Here is a 22,823-nt window from a genome sequence, read left to right on the forward strand (position 1 = left end):
TATGCAGATGATTCTATGCTAATATGCTCAGCATACTCCCCCATCAGAACTACATTCTTTAACTCAGAATGTATTTAACATGGTAGAAACATGGTTCTCGAAATGTTGCCGCCTCCTCAATGCTAAAAAAACTAAGCTTCTCTTTACACCCACCAGCAAGTCCTCCCCCATAGATTTCTCAGTCATTTCCAATAATGGCACTATTATATCCTCCGACTCTACCACTAAATTGTTAGGAATTATTACTATTGACAAGAACCTTAATTTTGATAGCCATATAAACAACACCATAAAAACAGTCAACAGAAAAATAGGCTCCTTATATAGAATCAAACCTTTCCTAACTCAGATAGCCAGAACCAAGATCGCTCACTCCCATTTAATCTCAACTCTTCTGTACACCTCTCTCATATATACACTAACCTAAAGAAAAATAATCTTATCAAACTAGCTAATTCCTATAATAACATTGCCAGATTTGCCACTGGCAATCAATTTAGAACTCACCACTGTCCGAATCTACTGCAGCTAGGCTGGCTTGAACTTCAAAACCATCTGACATTCTCCCAACTCACCATTGCCCACAAGATATTTTACCAACCTAACAGCACTCCAATACTCTCCAATCTCATAATCCCCTACAAAAATCTAAATTCACTACACTCTTCTAGCAAACTTCTTGCTAGCATAAGCAAGTCTTAACAACTTGGCTGGAGATTCCCTGTTTTCTAACACAGCGGGAATAAACTGGAACCTACTGCCCAATTAACTAACCTTACTTTCTTCCTTGCCTCTCTTTAAACAAAACCTCAAAAAAGACACTTCAAAACACACTGGTTATGCCCCTGCAGCAACCCTGAATAATCTTCTGCTTTCACTACTGATATTTCCTCTTCCCACTACATTTACTTTACTGCTTACTCCTTGGAAGCAGGACGTAACTGGTGAACTCAAAATCAACATACTGTGTGTATTCTATCCTGTATGATGCACTGAAATTCCTCAGGAATCATACTGTATAATAATTTATCCTATACTTTTATATCACTTTTTCTAGTGTCAGTACCTACTTTATTTTATTATTACTTGTATTTTTATTGTAATCCTTTCATTTACTATGTAACATGGATTTTAATTTCTATTTGCTACTACTGGAGCTTTTCTCCCCGGGCCTCTACTGAAAATAAAAATGTATCCAGTTAGACTAGCCCAGTTAACAAATGTAAAATAAATAAACAACAACCTCTTGTGTAGCATAGGCTAGAAAGTAAGAAATTGTGGCGATGGAGAAAACAACAAACAATATGGGCCAGGGCTGGTGCAAAGGTGCCCTTCACTTGCCGATTTGAAATGCTTTTAGAGAAGAACAATGGTATGCACTGGGGACGAGGGCAGACTGCTCACCACCTGATCCTGCATAAAGAACACTTTAACTGCCTTCTGGGAAAGTGACCACTTACAACCAAAAAGAACACAAAGTGGTCCAAATAATACATTACACTTGAAGACAGTCAAGTACACTGATACATTTTCATCACAATCTACTGCATCAGACATATTCAAAACACCAGGTGGTGTAGATGCAACTGCACTGAAGTTAAATGGTAGCATTTAAAGTGCTTTCAAATTAAGACCACTGATTGGAGAGGTCAGATAGAAACATCCAGCAATTAAAAAAGGCTGCTGCTTATATGGAAGCAAAATGAATCTCAGTAGCTCCACAGGTAGCACACTTGCCTTTGGTACTGGAAGACCTTAAGGTTCTGGATTCTTCTCACACACCAGATAATTGGATTAATATCCATTACTGACACTGCAGTATAAGTGTGCAAGGGGGCTACATTCCCAAGTATGCTATCCTTAAGATAAGGTGTCATACCAAAGCCCCATCTGTCCACACTGGCGGTAGCTCAGGTGGATATAAACTTCCCACAGCACTTACTAAAAACAGAAGGCGATTATTATCATAACAGTTACATTATTTACAAATATTTGCACTCTTCATTTACAAAAGCAGTTTATCAAAACAGTAGGGGGAAGTTCCCTGGTGCATTTTCCCTAGTCAATATGAATACCACATCAGGTATCCCCTGAAAGAGAGGCCACTGTCCTAGTGGGACCAACTCAGTCAACCAAAAACATAATTTTACTGCCACGGAGATACAGAAAGGGCAGACACAGTGCCTGTGCAACAGAAAAGAAAGACTGGAGGACAACCCTGCTGTGATCTAAAAGGACATAGTTCCCCAGTCTCTTGCACACAAAAGGAAATAGATGGATCAGGAAGCCCAACTCTGCCTTGATTTACTTATTTGAGTATGTTAACCAGGGAACAGTATTGTTCCTACAATACCAATTTTTAAGTCCAAGTCTGAGAAAGAATACTACAGAAGGGAATACAATTACAATCAGAACCAAAATTTGACAAGAACAAAATGTTTGGATTAAACAAATGTCAAATATGAACATTTTTTTCATAAGGTGATGGGGTGGATAGTTAGTACCAAACTGTGCTGGCTTCAACATATACTGAATCAAGACATGCCTAAAGTGGGAGTCAAGATTGCTGGAGTCTCCTCAAAATACGGCGTCCCTGACAGGCTGAGGTTATCACAAACACTTACCAGCCTCAGCTGTTGCCATATCAGACTCCTGATAATAATGGAACCAGGACATCCACTGGACTGGGCAAGTTCTGAAAAAATCTTTGAAGGGAATGAATAACACAGCACTAAAAGGGGAGGGGGAAATGCTGCCTCTTCTTTTCCAAGAATCTGTTAAAGTCTATGCCAAAAGGTAGAGGTCCCTAAAAAAGTGACTGAGTAATACCTAGACACCCTCGCCAAGAAAAGCTAACTGAAGCCTAGCAGGACAGGGAGCTAGGTACAACAAAAGGACAGCAGTTCTAGCACCTTATTTTATTTTCATTTGTCAGATTACGGTGAAATGAATCTGAGAGGACAATTAAAGAGAGCATGATAATATTTATAGAAATAATGCAAATGCTGCATACAAAAAGCAGCCAAGGATGTTAAACCCATGTGCTTACCACATCAAAACTTACAATAAAGTAAAGCCTTAACTATGAACAATGAATTAGGCCATCTACCCTGTTCAACACACATGGCTGTGCTGAGACTTCAGCTATGTGAATAATCCCTGCAGAAACAATAGCTACACAGCTCTTCAAAGTGTGTTTCAGAGAAGCTGGTATAACATTTTAACTGTCTGTTCAACACATCACACAGAATGTGAACCATGTGGCTTCCATCAGGTAGTTAATCATCAAATGACCAAGGTTACAAAGTAAATGAGCTCTTCCTAAATCAATCAAAAAACATCACACATGTCAAAGGGATACTCAAGGGAAGTGGATTCCTTCCTTCAGTGTTGTACTAGAAATAGTAGCATCCAAACGCCCACTCTCCAAACACCACAGTCCCTAGGGAGGGATAATGTACACAACAACTTAATAAATGACTTTAAATGCAAGCACTAATCGAGTAACAATCAAAGGGGTCAAATCGAATAACTTGCATTCCTAACTGAGGAATCTCCTGTTAAACCAACAGAATATCTTCAAGTGGCCAATCCAATCTTATAAATCAAGTTGTTCTCCAAAGCAAGATCATCAGCAGAAAAAGGCAAAAATTGCAGGCTTCCTCTATAATCACATCAAGATAGGGTCTTCATGGCAGGTACATGGTCTATATCTTTACACCCAGCTAAGGCCTCGAGTTCCTCAGGAATCTCCTCCGTTGGTACAGAAGGAAACCACTAGGCAAATGATACTTCTGAAATCTTAGATCTGGAAAAAAAAATAGCTGTGCCTCATTACTTCTAGTTCCACTAATATAAGGGAATGGACCTGAAACGGCTACAACCAGAGGTTTGGCCAGTTCAGGCAGCCCATTGCAGTGAAGAGAAAAAACAAATGCCTGAAATACTGGTGCTAAAAAAAAAAAAAAAAAAAAAACACAGCCTGATATTACGAAAACTGGCAACCATCAGAGTCTGACAGGTAGGCAATATCAGTTTCAACTTCAGACCTCTGCCCCCCCCCCCAGAAACTGACATAAGGGGTTACAAATGCTGGATGTAGATCAGAGTGTATGTGCTGTTTCTTTAAAGAAGCACATCAAGGACTGAGCCTTGTACATATAAATACCAGCAATGTGCTTTTCCCAGTGCCATTTTGAGAGTGCAGCCAGAGAGGGAGCACGTACGACTGCAGTAGTTAGTTTGTATGCAAGTTACCCAAGTTAAAGTTACTAATCTTCTATCGTGATGTGTTTGTATATAATAAAGCTGTTTGAACAGAACCCATGAAGACTCTTATATCGTGTCCAAAGTAGAGAGCGACACCAGGGATTCAGAAACTGGGTAGCTCTGACTTCCGTATAAAGAGGCCCGACCACAAACATCATCCCTTGTGATTGTGGGGTAAGGCACTAAAGTTTGTTGCCAGAAGGTCACAACTTTTGGGTGCTCTTACTCTAAAAATTCCTCTGAGGTAGTACAGGTAAAAGGTTAAAAACAGATGTGCTGGGGCCACAAACAGATGAGGCCTCCCAAGTTGGGCAAGGGTTTTTTAAAGTCTCAAACTGCTGACCCAGAACCACGCAGTTTCATGGGTACATGATAGATGGACAAGAGGAGGTACAGCAGACATTTGGGATACAAAAGACAGCCTGTAAACAGAACAGTCCAATAACCTTAAACATCTGGGAGGCTCACTGTCAAACTCTGCAGAGAAAGAGACCATAGTCATAAACTTTCAGTTCTTTTGGTCTCTGTGCCTGTGTTCATGATCCACCTTTGACCTGTGCTGGAGAGGACTCCATCCTGGCATTCTCTGTAAAAGGAGACTATTAGCTACAGAAGTTATCCCATCCCCACCAGGTGACTGAAGCGAAACGGTGACAGCAGAAGCAGTAGGACGACTTGTGCTTAGGTCCAGCTGACTGCGTTGGTCAGTCAACATGTGTTTAATGCAAACGCTCTTAGCTGTATTTAAAGCCAAGTGGCAATTAAAACAATCCACACAAAAAGTAAAACTGATGACATACAAATACCAGAGAGAGGGAGGCAGAAACTCTGTTACGAGTCACTAAGAAGACTGAACTGGGAAGCACATGTATGAGGCTGCTCCTGAAACCAGCAAGGGAGCAGTATTAACTGGGAAGCACATGTATAAGGCTGCTGCTGAAACCAGCAAGGAAGCAGTACTCTAGCAGAAGATACGAGAGCCAAGTCCAGACATTCTGATGCCAACATTTCTGAAAGATACATTCATTTTTGCTCAGATTAATGTTTTCAAGCAAAAACCTTTATTTTTAGTCCCATTAAGAATTTCCACTCTAATGAAAAAACAGTAACGTGTATTCGCCTACTTAAAATAAAAGTTCTTCACTAAACACCCTACTGTACAGTTAAATTTCATGGTTTGCCATCTACTATTAAAGTCTGTAAGGTCAATGGCTTTTCTCTGCTCCTGCCTTTCCAACTAAATATATGCACAAATTAAAAGCAGCAGACAGCAGCTGGATAACCCCGATTCTGCTGGCTTCCAACTGAATATTCAACTACAAAACCCAAAGTCTAATGCATTAGAAATACAAGGAGTACTCAAGTCACACACACAACTCTAAAAGTACAGTAATCAGACAAAAAAAAAAAAGTTAAAGGCAAAATGGTTAAACTGGCTTTGTGTGAGGGCCAAAGCCACCAACCCCCTCAACATCAACATTCTTAACTCTACAGAGGTCATTGCACCACTGAGGAAAAAGCACTAAGAATTCTTCATCTGGCCATCTTACTTCTGTAGCGAATGCAACCAGGCCAATTTGGATGACTTTGAAACAGATTCCAAGCCATGACACTAAATGCACCAGCCCAGCTGGAAATTATATGGCTGCAAGCAATTCTCCTTTAATGCATTCAGCATATAGATGACTGGGGCCTAAAACAGTAACCTCTCCCCACAACTCAGGACTTTTTTTTTTCCCAAAGTAGCAAAATCTGCACCCCTACTGAATACATGTGCCAAAACCAAAGAAATAGCATGCATCAAGCCAAAAACAGGTGTTCATACAACCAGTTCAACATTACACAATCCACAGTTTTCACCAATACCTCCAGACTAAAATATCTCACCCAACTCAGCCAGCAATTTTTCTTGTAGCTTCATCAAGTGCACAAATGCCACAGAACACATGGTATCATATGATACCCCCACGTTTGAAATGACACTGGTATTAACGACACGTCATTTGTTGAGCAAATTACTCTCCTTCCTAGAATGCATCAACCTTGCTCGTGACTCTGGCAAACTCGTATCTACCCTTTTCCTAGACCTATCCAAAGCCTTTGTCACAGTCTCCCACCTCTCCCATCTCAGCCTATCCCCTTCTACAACATCCTGGTTCTCTAGCTACCTCTCTGAAAGGCTTCAAGCTGTAAAAGGGAAATCTACCTCTCCCTTCCTACACACTCCCACCGACGTTCCTCAAGGCTCTGTTCTCGCTCTGCCCCTTATTCTTCAACATATTCATGAATAACTTTCACCACTCCATCCCAGAGTCCTCCCTGATCCAGTATGCAGATGACTACTACCATCTGCACTACTGACTCCCCCTCCGACCTGTAACTAAAGACCCAATCTGCTTTCACCAAAACAAAAAATTGGATGCAGAACAACCCATTTTGCCCTGGATGCAAATAAAACAAAACTAATATCTTTACTCCCTCTAGACACTCAGCAATTGATAACACCTCCTTTTCAATAATTAGCCAAAATAACACCCCCAATGAGACTGTGCCACACACCAAACCCCCTGATATCATTATTGATGAGCATCTGAAATTTGACATCCGTATTCAAACCGCCATTAAAAGACTCACCAAAAGCTAGGACTCCTATACAGACAACCGCTACCTGACTCCCTCCACCTACCTTCTTCCCTATTTAATATACGGCACCCCCCCCACTCACCAACCTCCAACTTGGCTTACAATCCAAACTGGACTGCTGCTACAATAAAATCTGCAAATTTGTCACAAACTCCAAAAACTCATCCCACCATTGCAACTCTCTCCAATCTCTAAAGTGGCTAGACCTTCCCAACTACCAGGACTGTCTTAAGCACACCACTGGCCATAAACTCGTGCTCAAGCCATCCTGCTCTCTCCTCCTCCTTAACCCCCTACATACCCCAACCACTCACTCCGATCAGAAAATCGAAATCTATAAATCCACAAACCTTCCCGGCCCCCTGGACAACTTCTGCCATCATACTCCATAGCCAAACTATGGAACTCTCTCCCCCACTCCTTTCGTAATACCCGTAACCACACCAACTTCAACTCCCTCCTACACTCCTACCTATCCTCAGACTGGATATGCTCCTGTTTGTCTCCTACTCGAGTCCCCCCTCTGCCATCCATTCAGCAGCCCTACCTCATCTCACCACCTGGCAACCCTCTACTCAAGTTAACCGCCAGCTCCACTGCCGAACTGCTATTTCTATTTTCCTTTTATCCTTTTCCCATATTACACCTTCTTAGACAGCTATACTTCGGAAATGGTTACTACCACATTTCTGTAAACAACTAGCCTTACTGCCACTCTAAAGTAAACTTAAACTTAAAGCCACTCTACAACACAATCATTTCATCCTACATGCTTGCCTACTATCTGCTAGACATACTTTTCTTCTGCTAAATCTTCCTCTTCAATTTATTTCTGAAATTTTGAAATCCAAATGTTTAATTAGCTACAGACTGAATGTGTAATGTTCTGTCCACTGCCACTACAGCTACTCTGTATTTAATTGTAATTATTTTCACCCTTTGACTCTGCATCTTACTCTGTGTACATTGTATATACCATGCTTGATATTCATGAATATAATTGCCTATGAACTTATACATTGTATATGGATCTTTTTCGCCCCAATCCTCCACTGAAAACGGGCTCTTCTTGGCCCAGTGGACTTCCCCAGTCACCAAACTGAAATAAATATAGTCTGGACAGGACATTCCAGCTGGGAGTGTGGACCACAGGGTTGGGTGGTGAACTCAGTCTCTTGCACCGGTCACTTCCTGTCACACATTATTATGAAACTTCCCTAAATTAACTTTCCAATCTGCAGGCAAATTTCTAAGTTAACTTCCCTAATCGTGCAACCACGAGCTGATGGTACAAAGAATAATCTCTTACTGCATTTCAAATGACCCGTGTTGAATTACAGTCGACACTGGAGGCGGAGCTGGCACAACTGCTGTAAGGCTGATGGAGTTTGGGTACAGTCCTCAACAGCAGTAAGATGCTGCACAGTGTCTTCCATATGGTAAACCAGGTGAACAAAGAAAGGAGGTGATGATGAGCTGCAGGGGGGGGGGGGCTCATCTATCACACTTTCACCTGTATTCCAGAGGGCCCTTTAGTTTTCTACTGTACTCAAACCAGACACGTTACCGTTCGATTACAGTTAATTACATTCTCCTCTGGATTTGCTTGTACAGTCTCTCATACATCTTGCTCTTCTTGGTTAGAATAAGGCATGATCGATCCTTAAGCTCTGCAGAATGAAAGCTGGAACATCAGCAGATGTGCTACAGTCTAAAAACAGAAAACCTGAACTAGTTGAGCATTATTCTCAATAAAAGGCAGCTTTTTGAGTAGACAGATTCCAGTAAGGGTCAAAATAACTTTCCGTGCTTTTGCAGGCAGTAGGCAGGCTCTTAAGGTACATAATTCTTTAAAGTGAGTCAGCAACTTGGCTATATAAATAATGCTGCCACAAGCACTTTAGTGTTTCCTCCTTTTGCAGTCACTGCAGATAACGCAAATGAAAAGTTAGAAGCAACCACTTTCATCCTGTATGAAGTTTACAGTTAAACTCTAACATTTGTGACGGTTTTCCAGTATGCATGTAACTATTTACAAGCTGAACTCCATGCCCACCTATGTTAATTATAGCCTGCTTGTACATTCTGGTTCAGTTAGTTATAACTTGACAGTAAATTCTGGGTCTAGTAAGTTATCAAATTCTGGAGTCCTCCTTGATGCCCAAGACATTTCCTTATGTTCTAAGGAGGCTTTTCTTACCCCGGTTCAAGAAGAATTCTTTGATTCCCAGTGAATTTGACACTAACACTCACATTTTAAGACACAACTACAAATACACTAATAGAAAATACAAACCACAGGCATCATCAACCCCCCCCCCTTCCCCATTTTCTACATGGGCTCAAAGTGTCACATCAAACTATCACCATCTCCCTCTCTCTATTCAATGCCACTCTCCTATCTTCTTTGACACTCATGCCCGACTCTCGCAGATCTTCCCGCACAATCTATCCACCTCTGTTTGATGCTCGTTTCCTCTTGCCATCTTCCTGTCTGTGCCAAATCTTCTTTACCAGATTGTCTTCTGCTCTTCTCCGCTTGTACCCAAGCCACCATAGTCTGTTCTCTTACCCTTTCAGCAAATGGAGCTACTTTGGCTTCTACTCTTTCCAAAGTAACACTTTCCATTGTTAAATTTCATTCAGTGTACATCTATTTTCTTTTTTTTTTAAAACAATTTTCATTTGCTACATTACATAAACTGCTTAATTCCTGCCTTCCCTTAAAATTTCACTCCTCCCGATCACATTCTGCATGTATTGTTCTCCCCAACAGTTTATTTCCATTTATTTGGCTCTTTTCCTTTGATAAAAAGACCTTCTGTTTTTATTTCAAGTATAATATTCAATACTTGGGTTATGGCTGGCTTAGATTTTGATGTCCACTTGCTAGTAACTGATTTCTGGAAGCAAACATTAAAATTATTAAGGCCTTAGCAATGCAGCTCTCTTATCCCAGTTCAAGGGAATAATTTCTTTACTTACAACCATCTGCTCTCCCAACATTTCTGATAATGTACTCTGCAGGAAATTGCTCAAGTCTAACAGTTCATTCACTCTCCAAAAAACATGTTCCCAATTACCTCTCTCTTTCTCATCACACTTCCAACATCTGTCATATACCCAATGAAAAATCATCTGAAGTCAGCTTGGGGTACAAAAATACATATGCGCACACTTCAATGCAAATATCCTAACCTTCTGGACTTTTGTTGCATACTTGGGAGTCATACAGATGTTCATAGGTTTCTAAGCTAATGACCACCAAGGTCTTTACAAGCCATGCAACCCAATCCAGTTTTGTCCCAGAGTTCCTTGGACACCTATAAGGTGGGGTATGTTATAAAAAGGTTGCTAAAGGTTATGTGGGGAATATGCTAGTTGGGAATTAAATAATTCACTTACTGTCGACCTCTGTCCATCAGACATGGGGGTCAGACTGGGGATGAAGTTCCCCCACTGCTCCTTTTTAAACTGCCTTCCCATTCTTTTTTAATCTCCACGGATTGATTCTTATAGTTAACATGCAAGACTTTATATGCCATACTAGTCATCCCTTTTCCTAAATGCAGCTTCCATTCTAGACTCAACTAAACACTCTACCACAGTCTCTAGCTTGTGTTCCAAATTTCTACTTTGCTGCATTCCACTCTTATCGTTCCCTCCCTAGGCATTTACTCCCATTACCTTGGTTCCCTTTGACAATTTCCTCCAGTAAATTTCAGCCTTCCTTGCCCATTTTCCATACCTCTAATTCTAGCCATCCCTACTAGTAAAATCTCTTTTCTCCATTCCCATGGTGGCTTTGATCCTAGCAAAAAAGTTGTCAAAATCATATCTCTAACTTTTTTATTCAAAAAAGAAATCAGAGACCACTGTTGCTCATACTGGTAATGGACTACATTAACAAACAAGACAGAGAACAAATCAACAATGCCGCTATATACAAATAATGTGCCATTCCAAGCAGACTCTAATAAGAACTTTAGCAAATAATAGTGGGATCAAATGCAAAAATGAAGGCATGTGGGATGAAACAGTACAGACAAGACAGTCGTTATGGCAACAAATGGGGGAAATCAGATGTAGATGAAAACAGAGATACAGAAGGAAAAACAGTGGAACATTTTAACAGCTTCAAGCATCTGAGAGAGGTGGCCGAGTAGAACAGTAGTCTGAATGAGGAGGTCAAAGTCAGAATCAGAGGGCTACAGCCAACTAGAACTCAGTGTCAGGGATACTGTGTGTGACAGAATAATGTCAAAGAAGCTGAAAAGAAAGGTATACAAACTGTGGTGTGACAGGTACTACTGTATGGTACAGAAACCTGGATAGTGAAGGCAGACCAGTTAAGGAAGCTACAGGTGTTGGAGATAAGTACTGAGGTGGGTGTTAGGATACATACTGTGGGACAGACAAAGAATAAAGACATAAAAGCAGATATGAGACATTCAGGAAGAAGGCAAAAGGAATCAAGTGTTCAGCAAAGTGATGGATGGGCTGTATGAGAAAAGACTTGCGACAGTCTGGTATGACCGAAGACGTTAGGAGTGTGTTATTGCATCAAGAGAGATGGCAAAAGTTGAACTGGCACCCTGACTCCATGAAGAAAAATAGGGTTAATGAAAATATGAAAAACGAAAAACCACGTCCAAAGCACAAGGCAGAAAGTTTAATCCAAGATGCATACAAATTCACTTGCTAAGCGCTTTCACCATTACACACGGCATCATCAGAGTAATTTAATTTTACTCTGATGATGCCATGTTTAATGGTGAAAGCGCTTAGCAAATGAATTTGTATGCATCTTGGATTAAACTTTCTGCCTTGTGCTTTGGACGTGGTTCTTCGTTTTTTTTTTTTTTTTTTTTTTTTTTTTAGTTCTGTACCCTGTGGGTATCTATTTTGTGGTTTTCGTTAAATGAAAATATGACTCCCCAGCTCCAATCCAAATTAAGGAAAAGTTCACAGCAACATCAAGTGTTATTTCTTAGTTTTCTAACACAGTTTAAAGACTTGTAGTTATTCACTTCAGAAGCTAATCTCAGTTCATGGTTCATTTTATGGGCGATATTTTTTTATAAACTCTGTTCTTAAGTTTGTCAGTTGACCACCAGGGAGTGTTTTTAAATTTTCCATTGTACATATTTGGCACTAGTTGTGACTGCTAGATTACGTATTTGTCCAAGTGGCCATAAAAATTCTATAGTGAAGGCACATGCTGTGGCAGGGTCAACAGTAGCGATATCATAGATATATTTAGCAATCATATAATGGTGCAAGGTTCACTAGTTTGGAGTCCTTAAATACAGACATTGGTAACAGTTGGCAGTTTGGAAAGTAAATATCACTGGTCTATGGTCCAACTCACTGGAGAAGGAGAGACTAAGAGTGGAGCAGGTCGAGACAATATTAGGGAGGACTAGAACCAGAACATTTTAGTTTCTTGCACACTATTTGATCCAGGAAGTTCTTATTTAAGGTTGGGAGGGTGGCCTAATGGTTAAGTGTTTGCCTTAGAAATGCAAGGTGCAGGGTTTAAGTCTCACAAAGGATAATTGGCTAGGCTCACAAGGGCAGTTTAGCCTAGTACTAACCTATGAACATCAAATCAAAAACACCTTTGAACGTATCCTACATTAGAGGTACAGGTGCTCCAGTATACGGCTCAGAAAGAAGTCACCTAGGATTATGGAGTTATTGGTCATAGGAATTTCTTGTAAACCTTCCAGGAATCTAACATTATCATCAGGAGACATGAAGTGGGTTCTGAAACATGCTTGTAAGCTAGCAGCTTGCCTTGTCCATGGTAAACTGAAGTTCTAGGAACCTGGTTAATAGGTCTCTGTGCATTTCTCTAGATGAGATGTGGTTCATAAACATGAGAACACCACAGCAGTTTCTACCATGCCTGAAGACATGGTAGGTGTAAAACAAGTATGGAGGGAGTGCTCTCTTTACATTTAAAGTCTCTCTAACTACACATACAGCAACATGCTTCATAAGCAGGCAAACCTCAAGATCGGGCAGTTTGTTACTGGGATTCCTGGCATTCAGAAGAGCTACCTTGTGGTCCAGTTTAGTGTTAGACATACTAGCGTAGTAAATTTATTAGATGGACACTGTTTTAAAAAAAAAAAAAAAAGCACAATGGAGTATCAAAGGCTTTTGCAAGTACATGGAAAGCCTAGAACAGATGCAGGCCATCTCCTGCAAAACAATTAAGGCTATCAACAGTCTCATCTCAGGATGACATATAATGGATCCTCCTTGAATAACACTAGCTATTAAGACAATACCTTCTTTTCATACCTAAGCATATTATCTCCTGACAATAGACCCAACAGCCCACCCCGACAAAAAAAGGGGCGTCATATACAGTCATCAACATAACGCTATCATAACACGGAGAGAGGAGGAATTGCTTTTTGGTAGCAAGAGGAAGTCTAGATAATATGCAACAAGGGTACCGACTGTGATGTGATCGCAGTTTGGAACAAAGCTTTTACTTTTTAGACATTAAATAAGCCTGATGCTCACCTCCTTGCCAAAGTCTTGTTTCCATTGACATTAGGTACAGAGGTTTGTTTTTGCTGTTTCTTGTTTTGTGTGTTTAATTTGTTATTACTAGTCAAATAACTGGATTTGACTATGGACAATGTTCAGCCATGACTTGTACCAAAGACACTATATACACATAAGTTAACATATAAAATCTTGCTTTGAGCTATACCCAATACTAACCCTTTTGTACTTTTTCTTATCCGATTTCATTACAACTCCTTCCATTCTGCTATTATACAATTCTATATCCTACTCAGGATCCTCATATGCACACCGTTGCTTCTCAGCACTTCTAATTTTCTGTTTTATTAAACTCCTGTGTTACAACAGGTTCTGTGTTACTAACATAACTAGTTGTCAAATGTTATACTGTATATAAAAATAACTGATATCCATTCTTTTTTCTTGAAGAATTCGAAACTTGTTGTTGTAGTAAGAACTGTCTGCAAATACAGAACTGATCTTACTTGCTGACATTCGTTCTAACCTAAATTATTATACAAACTTCTAACGTTTGTAATGGTGAATCCTTGAAATCGCACTTGTATTGATTTACAAGATCTTGTATTACAATGCTGTTTTCTTTAATTTTAAATCAACGAGAAATATAATCTAACTTATTCTTTTTTTACGTTAATCCATTGTTACATCTTGGTCACACCATTAAGTTTCTATAAAAATGCAAATGTCTATGGGGGTCCTATTGCTCAACCTCTCCGCATTAAAATGCTAGAAATGCTAATGAATATTTGTATAGGCGCCGCTTTGATGTTTAATAACAGACATACCACTAAAATATGTGATTTTATTATAACTTTACGTCTAACTCAGGAAAGCAGGAGCAGCAAAATATATACAGATATATCCGACTCAATGCATTAGTCTGCTCGTAAGTGGAGTTTTCCTTGCATTGTGAAACACAATACATAAATAAAACAAATATCTGCATCACATCGATAAAGTAAAATTATTCTCAAACTCTAACACACAGATACCAACCTTCAGTATCAAAAGCAAAACTATTAGGCTTCCTACTAATTATACAACGCATATACACAACTACTCGTTCAGGGTCGGTGCATACCAAAACAGTAAATAGGGTTCGTGCTCTTCTTGCAAATACCTTTCCTAAAACTTGACTTACTAGGTGGCAAGACAACGCAATAAAAGGTATAATGATTACACTTAGTGAGCATAAAAGCATAACCGATGAACTCTGCATAAACACTCTAATAAAAGTGTGCCAATATGCCTTCAGAAACGTAAGGACGCGTTATAAACCACCTGAAAAACAAGCCCTTACTCAGCTAATAAACTGCAAATATAACTAACACTTCCACAATTATACATTCTTATCTTACATTAATTCTTCATACCAACCTCAACTCAAATTACTTTTAAATTATGGGCGCTGCCATGTTTGCTTCACTCTGGAAGTAAGGAAGCCGGGACGTACTACTGCACCGTGGGTAATATTCTGCACTCCTCCCATAGTGTGGTGCAATAAGGCATTCACGGAAGCAGAAGTTGGTTATGGTTCAGTCTAGCCATAACCATAGTTGTAAGTGGGAGAGTGAGTTGTAGTAGATAAGAATTGTAAGTTTGTGTAAAAGAATCCATTTTTTTATTGGCCAGATTTCTGCGTTACGTTTTAGGTCTGTTAGTCACAAAGTTTGTCTTTTTCCCCCTGTCAAATCAGTGAAGCTCGAATTCACTTAAGTAATCACAAACGTTTTGAGTTTTAGCTTTTATGTCATTCAAAATATGTATGGTAATGTTTGTAAGTCGTAAGCATGAAAGCAGTGTTTAAAATTTGTCCCTATTGTTGGGCCTTTGGCAACGATAATGGAAAATCACGGACTGTGTCCAAATGCAAATCCAATACAAATTGACGTGGGTAAGAAATGTTCTCCGTTATCATCTGACGCTTTTACTGCCACTAAGTATGGCAAAGCTTTATTGCAAAGTATATCTCTCGGCTGGCCACGACATTAATATTAACCCTAAATGCGTAACATACCCTAAAATGTGGAACATTAACTTTTTAAGACGCAAAACTGAGGATGATTGCTTTTTCAGTTGAGAGTTATGAGTGACGATAGTGTTTTTTACCCATTATTTTTAGCTGTGCCCCTGTTTACTGAGTAAAGGATTTAAGAGATGTGACCGAAGTGATACAGTACTGTGTAGCTCCTAGATGTTACGCAACTGTAATGTTCTGAAGGTTGCACAAAACATTGATGCGGCCTAGCATGCTCAGTCATCGCCCGTTTGTACTGTTATTTTTGGTTTTGTCCAGATTTCTTGTGCGAAGACACAGAAAAATAATAGGCATAGTTTTATTCAAATTAAAGTGGTGGCGAAAGCCAAATAACTATGGGCTAGGCTTATAAATGCCCTTGGGCAGATAGCCTAGTATGAACCTAGGAACCTAAGACGTGGAAGGGTATGTTTGTGCTTAAGATTAATCTGTTAAGCGCACTGTTTTGATTTATAGTTTTGCGTCAGCTGCGGAAAAGATCAGGCTGTAGGCCATACCTCTCAACCTGTTAAGTGCAAGAAATCTGGACAAAGCGCGATAAAAGGGAGAGGGTATTTTAAATATTGCTCTTTTAAACTTAGAGTTGCTGGAGAACAAGATTTGTTTTAACATGCATATTCTGAAAATTTGAAGTCAAACTTAAATAAATATCGTTATTTAGTAACTTCAGTTCTCAGATTATCACAGTGATATGCCAGAAAGAAGTACAGTTGTGTACCTACAATAAATGTTCGAGTGTATTCACTGTTGCAGTCATTACACTTGGGTTATCCTGCTGGCAGGTGACCCGCAGTCGGCCCAAGTTCCAAAGTCTTGGTCCGGCTTAGGTTGCTGTCGCCTCTTCCCTGATGTCAGTGCGCCAGGGTTATAAAAGTTGCAACCAACGCCATTTTCTTCAGTTTTTCTTGCCCTGGATGTCAGGTGCCCCCTAGATAGGAAGGCTGGAAAGTAAAATTATGCCAAAAGACATGCATATATTACTATAAACATTTCCTTTATCTACAAGTAAATACATCACATAGGTAGTATGGAGATGAGAAGTACAGAAAAGTCCCAGCAATGAAAAAAGGGGGATGGTGGGTAACCTGAACTGCAACAGTGAATACACTCGAATATCTACATTTATGGTAGGTACACAACTGTACTATGTTCATCGTGTTTCACTGTTGCAGTCATTACACTTGGGTAGAATCCCAAAGCTGAGGTTGGGTGGATGGGTCTAAATTGGATTTGGAGAGGCTACCAAGTCCTGCAGAACTGCAGTGGTAAAGCCTGCTCTGGATTTAGAGTAGAGAGGCAAGTGGTAGTGCTTGGTGAAAGTGTGCACTGAGCTCCAGGTTGCAGCTTCTTCTAAAATGTCTTTGGTTGGTACTCCTCTGAGGAAAGATGCTGAAGTGGCTGCTGCTCTGGTGGAATGAGGCCTAATGCCCTTAGGCAGTGATTTGCCATGTTGTGCATAACAGAAACAGATGCAGTGTCCTATCCATTTCAAGATTGTCTGCTTTGTAATAGGCTTTCCTTGTGATCCTGCAGCATATGCTACAAACAATTGCTCAGTTTTTCTGAAAGCTTTTTTGTCCAAGTAGAATCGTAGCTGCCTGTGTATATCCAAAACGTGCAGAAGTCTCTCCCCTTTATTCTGGGGATTTGGGTAAAAAGTAGGTAAATTTAATGGTTTGGTTTAAGACCACATTGGAGACCACTTTTGGCATGAATGTTGGGTTTGTCCTAAGAGAAACCCTGTCCTGATGAAAAATGAGGAAAGGTTCCACAGCCATTAATGCCTGTAACTCTGAGACTCTTCTTGCTGAAGTTATTGCTAGGAGCAGAGCAGTTTTCCATGACAAGAATTTTAGATCAGGTGTGCTGGCTGGTTCAAATGAGGCAGTGTGAGTTTCTCTAAAACAAAATTGAGGTCCCAAGTAGGTACTGGTGCTCTCTTTGGGGGTCTTATATTTTTTGCCCCTCTGAGGTACTGTCGTAGTAGAGGATGTGAAAAAATAGGAGGTTCCGTATTGTAATGAGCTGAAATGGCAGAGGCATGGATTTTAATAGATGATAAAGATAAGCCTTTGTCCAGCATCTCAGTTAGGTATTATAAAATCTGAGGTATATTAGGGACAAGTGGTTCGAGCCCTTGTGCCTGGTTCCAAGCACAGAATCTCTTCCATTTTTCTGCATAAGATTTCCTAGTGCTGGGTCTCCTGGCTTCTAAAATGACATCCATAACAGTTTTAGAGAGAGGTGCAGTCTGAGTGGCTACATTATCTGCCATGCTGCCAGGTTTAAGGTTCTGAGTTGATTGTGCAGAATCTGATTGTTTTGTTGTGTCAGAAGATGAGAAATATGAGGTAGAAGCCAAGCTGGGTCTTGAGACAAACTCTTTAGGATTGGGTACCGGTGCTGGCGTGGCCAGTCTGGGGCAATCAGGATCGTTTTTGTCCTTTCTTGTCTGACTTTTAGTAGTACCTTGGTAAGAAGAGGCATTGGAGGGAAGGCATAGACTGTCAGGCCTTTCCAGCTGAATGATAGAGCATCCACTTTCCATGCTTGAGAGTGATAAGTTCTTGTGTAAAATTTCTGTATTTGGTAATTGTGAGGGGAGGCAAAAAGATCTATGTCTGGGCGTCCCCATTTCCTCGTTGTCATGCTGAACACTTGTGGATTTAGCTTCCATTTGTGAGGATCCATGAGATTTCTGCTTAGTTCGTCTGCTAGTGTATTTTTTGTTCCTGGCAGGAATTGTGCCTGCAGATGTACTTAATAGGTCAGTGCTGTGTTCCACAAAGTCATGGCTTGTCTGCATAGGGGGTAGGAATGTGTGCCCCCTTGCTTGTTTATGTACCACATAACTGTGGTATTGTCCGTCTTTAGTAATAGTTGCCCTGGATGTATTAGGTCCTTGAAAGCTGTCGGGGCACTCTCTACAGCTAGCATCTCTTTTTGATTGATGTGAAGATGCATTTGTTCCTTGGGCCACGTGTCCTGAATACATTTTCCTGCCATATATGCCCCCCAGGCATAATCTGATGCATCTATTGTTATTGTCTGCCTGGCTGTGGGTAAGGTGAAAGGCTGTCCCTTGTTGTGGTGACAGGCCTGGGACCACCATCGAAACTCCTGTTGTAGGCAGGGAATTAAAGTTATGATTGTCTCCAGGCTATGACAATGCTGAGTCCAAACACTTTTTAGATACCATTGTAGTTTCCTCATATGCAGTTTTGCATATGGTATTGGTAGAATGCAGGATGCCATGAAGCCCAGGGCCTGCAGAATTTTTCTTGCAGGGAGCTGGGTTTTTGTTGCCATCATTTGAAAGTAATGAGTCAGTTGCCTTTGTTTGTCTGGCGTGAGATAAGCCATCTGGGCAGTTGTGTTTAAGCTTGCACCCAGGAATATTCTATTATCTCTTGAGAGGGCACTAGTTTTGATTTCTTTTCATTTACTGTGTACCCTAGGCAAATTAGCAATCTTTTTACAAATGCCAGATGCTTTAGAAGAATGTCCTTGCTCTCTGCTTGAATAAGGCAGTCGTCCAAGTAGGGATATATTTGAATTCCTTTTTGTCTGCAAAATGCAATTACTGGTGCCAGGCATTTTGTCAAGACCCTGAGCGCAGTAGATAAGCCCAAAGGGCAGTGCAGAGAATTGGTAATGCATTGAGCCTGCTATGAATTTGAGGTATCTTCTGCAAGATTGTCTGATTGGGACATGCAGGTATGCCTCCTTGAGGTCCAAAGTAACTAGCCAAGCCTTCTTGCCCAACATGGGCAGAAGTTGCTGTAGTGTTAACATTTTGAATTTTGGAACATCCTGGAAAGTATTTAGGATTTACAGGTCCAGTATTGGTCTCCAGGATTTGTCCTTTCTGGGTACTAAGAAAAGTCTTGAGTAAAATCCTTGTCCCCCTGTTGTGGAACTTTTTGAATAGCTCCCATGTCCATAAGAGCAGCAATCTGTTTTTGTGCCTCTGCCCATTGGTTTTGTGGCAAGTCTGACATACCTTTTGATTTTGGAAGCATGTGGAAGTGGAATCTGTAACCCTGAGAAACAGTATTCAGCACCCATTGGTCCTGGGTGATCATGTGCCGATTTTTTGAGAAAAGTGCTAGCTTTCCCCGTAGGGGTGCTGTCAAAAGGTAAGTGCTTGGCATTTGTAGAGGGAAGTCATTGGGACTGTTTCCTATAAGGTTGTGATTTGTCTTCCCCTCCTTTGGGGGCTGAAGCACCCCATTGTTTAGGTCTGTAGGAGCCTTGGGGCTGAGATCTACCTCTTAGGCCACAAAGAGGCAGATACAGACGCCCATCTGACACTGGAAAGGACCAATTTTTTGAAGGCCATTTTCTGCTAAATCTAGGTGGTTGAACCTGTAAGAAATCTTTCACTGTCTGCATTGACTTTGCTTTATCCTCCATTTTCTTTAACACCTCTTCTGCCTTCACACCAAACAAAGTATAATGCTGTAATGGAGCATCCAATAATGTTACTTTAACATGGTCAGGTAAACTTTGTTCTTTCAATCAAGCATGCCTTCGAAAAACAGAGCCTGTAACTGCGGCTCTACAAGAAGTCTCTAATGAATCAAAACCATATTGCAGAGTATGCTTTCCCACTTGTTCAACTGCATGCAATAAATCCTGCATTTCCTTACTGTCAGGACTTTCTGTATTTGAAACCATTTTCTGTTTTAACAATGACATGAGGTACTGTTGATATTTAAGCATGTGAAACTGGCAGTTTAAAGCTCATACAGCTAAAGTAGCAGAAGTGTAAACTTTTTTTCCCCCCATCTGTCCAGAGCTCTGGAATCCCTATCTGAGGGGACAGGATTTTTAGCAGTGGAAACCTTAACCCCTTTAGGACCCTGAGAAATTTTTTCTGGGTCTGCAGCGTGGTTTTTGTAAAGAAATTTATGAGAGTCAGGGACCCTGTAGTACCTGTCTGGCTTGACTGGTGCAGGGGATAAAGAATCAGGAGACAGACTGGATTCAGAAAAAAACATCATCAACAATATCAAGCACAGGGGGGATAGCCAGGGGCCTGTGCTGAGGCAATAAAAGGAAGTCTCTGAGCCTTTTCTTGGATTCTGAATAATCCTGGCTCTCCCAATGGAAATGCTCAGGGTTTCCCCAAAAGAATAATCCTCAGGCGGAGAGGCTGAAGATATGGACTCTTCTGCATCAGAGTCCTCATAGGGAGGGAGGGAATATCCCTGATCAGAAGAGGAATCAGAGGAAATGGAAACCTGGTCAGAGGAATCATAGTCAGTGTCTTGCCTAGGCCTTTTGTCAGGAGGGGGATGGGAACCCCTGATTAAAGTAATTAGGTCTTCAGCCATTTTAAGCATCTGTTTCTTTGGCATGGATGACTGTTCTGGAGAATGCTGTACTTGTTTCCTTGTCTTTTAATGGTGTTTTTGACTTTGCCTTTGCTGCTGTAGTGGGCTTAATTGTAAGTTGTGAAGGTCTGAAAACACCTTCAGAAGCCGATGCCTGCTCAGCGACTCCGGACCCATCTGAGGGAATAGTTTCCATAGGCCCAATACCTTGAGTTTCCACAGGCCTCGGTGTTTCCACGTGGCTGTCGGTTAAGGCCTGTGGCTCTGAGGTAGCAGGTGTCGGGGTCTGCGAAAGCGCCTCACTGAGAACTGGCGACTGGCCTAGAAGAGGCTTCGTCGTCGGTTTTGGACCTCAGATGCTTGTCCTTTTCTTTGTCTCTGCGTTTTTTTTTTATAAATTCCGGTCGTCGGTTGTTCCGACGGCATTATGTAGTTAAACCTTCGGCCAAAATATTGTAAAGCATAATCAGACCGACGTTTAATAGTGCGTTTATTGAATCTAGCACAAAACCGACAACTAGTAACGTGGTCAGGGCCTAGGCAAGGAATACAGTAAGAATGAAAGTCCTTATGAGGTATTTGCTTCCCACAAGAAATACAATTATTAACTTTTACTGACATCGGTCTGGAGCAAGAAAAAGTTTCCCCAAAGGGATACTTAGCTTTATTGAAGACTTCAGTTCTGAAACTCAATTTTGAAAATCTCAGGAGTCGGCCGACCGGCACTTGCAAACTGCTTTTGCTTCGGGCACCACGCGGCAAGAAAGACTGAAGAAAATGGCATTGATTGCAACTTTTATAACCCTGGCGCAGTGACGTCAGGGAAGAGGCGACAGCAACTGACGCCGGACCAAGACTTTGGAACTCGGGCCGACTGCGGGTCACCTGCCAGAAGGATAACCCAAGTGTAATGACTGCAACAGTGAAACACGATGAACATCCATATATTTTATGAGGAGCAGACAAAAAATAAGAGTCGAAAATCTGAATAGTTGAGAGGTATGCTGTAGACAGGGTTTGTGTGTCATGACTTCTGCACTTTGGCACTAATTTAACTCTTGACAGTTCCTGAGTTTGTTACAAATATGGTATACTACAGTTAAAGGGTTTTGTAAGTGCTGAAAATGAATTTATTAATTCTTTTTTTCCAGTCTGCTGTTTAATCCAGTGCAATGGAGTCAGATATTATGCTGTTTAATGGACACATGCAGAGAAACTAATTCTAAGTAGTGGTTAAAACCTACCTCTCAAATATACCAAAATGTTAAGGATGCCCCTAATTTTGGTTCAGAAATTTTCTGTGTTCCTCCAAAAAGTTTACTATATGTATACATTCACTGAAGTAGAGCCACTGGAGTGATTCCCAGGGTGAACTTTCTATTTTCCATCCACTCATCAGGATTTCTCTTTAAAAGGACCAGTGAGGTACTCTGCTTGACATGTATGGGAAGTCTATTCCAGAGTATGGGCAGTCTCTGGGTTATGAACCTGCATGTTAGCATGTTCTGTTGATTGTGGTAATGCGGTTGAGGTCTCTGGAGCTTGTGGTGCGGGAGGGATTGGGATTTCTTTAGATGTAGCATTTCTAACCGAGCTGGGTCAGACATGGCTTTGTAAGTCGAGCAGAGTTTGCCTTTTAGTAAACAATATGAGACAGAGAATAGCTGGAGTTTTTTTGAGTCTGTCCATGTAGGACATGTGTTTAAGGCCTAGGATCCTCTCTGTGAGGTACGTTTGTGGCCTTTCAAGCTGTTTGTGTCTAGTGAGGTACATGCCAAATTGGGCTTTATACTCTAGGATAGGCCTGATGAGGGAAGAGTAGAGAGACAGATGATGACCTCTTTCTTCCTGGATGCAAAACCCTTTGTAATGAGATGTGCCACACAGAAGGACTTTGACCACAGTGGCAATGTGGTGGTCGAAGGAGAGGTTGCTGTCAACCTGTGTCCCCAGATTTCTTATAACGC

At 40.9% G+C, this 22,823-nt stretch overlaps 1 protein-coding gene across 2 annotated transcripts in view; it reads right to left on the reverse strand.

Annotated features, from left to right (window-relative positions):
- TRMT1 (tRNA methyltransferase 1) overlaps nucleotides 1-15,404 on the reverse strand; it is a 733,367-nt gene extending 717,963 nt beyond the window's left edge. The window contains exon 1 of one of the 2 annotated variants that reach the window (XM_044084732.1): nucleotides 14,857-15,404. The gene's annotated coding sequence lies outside the window, so the exon portion shown is untranslated. Of the gene's footprint in view, nucleotides 1-14,475; nucleotides 14,694-14,856 lie in introns of those variants that run through there. The other variant, XM_044084733.1, reaches the window with a different exon arrangement.
- Between the last annotated feature and the right edge of the window lie 7,419 nt (nucleotides 15,405-22,823).

Source organism: Protopterus annectens, chromosome 9.part0 (assembly GCF_019279795.1).
Source record: "Protopterus annectens isolate FY-2018-M chromosome 9.part0, PAN1.0, whole genome shotgun sequence".
NCBI classification, from domain to species: Eukaryota; Metazoa; Chordata; order Ceratodontiformes; family Protopteridae; genus Protopterus; species Protopterus annectens.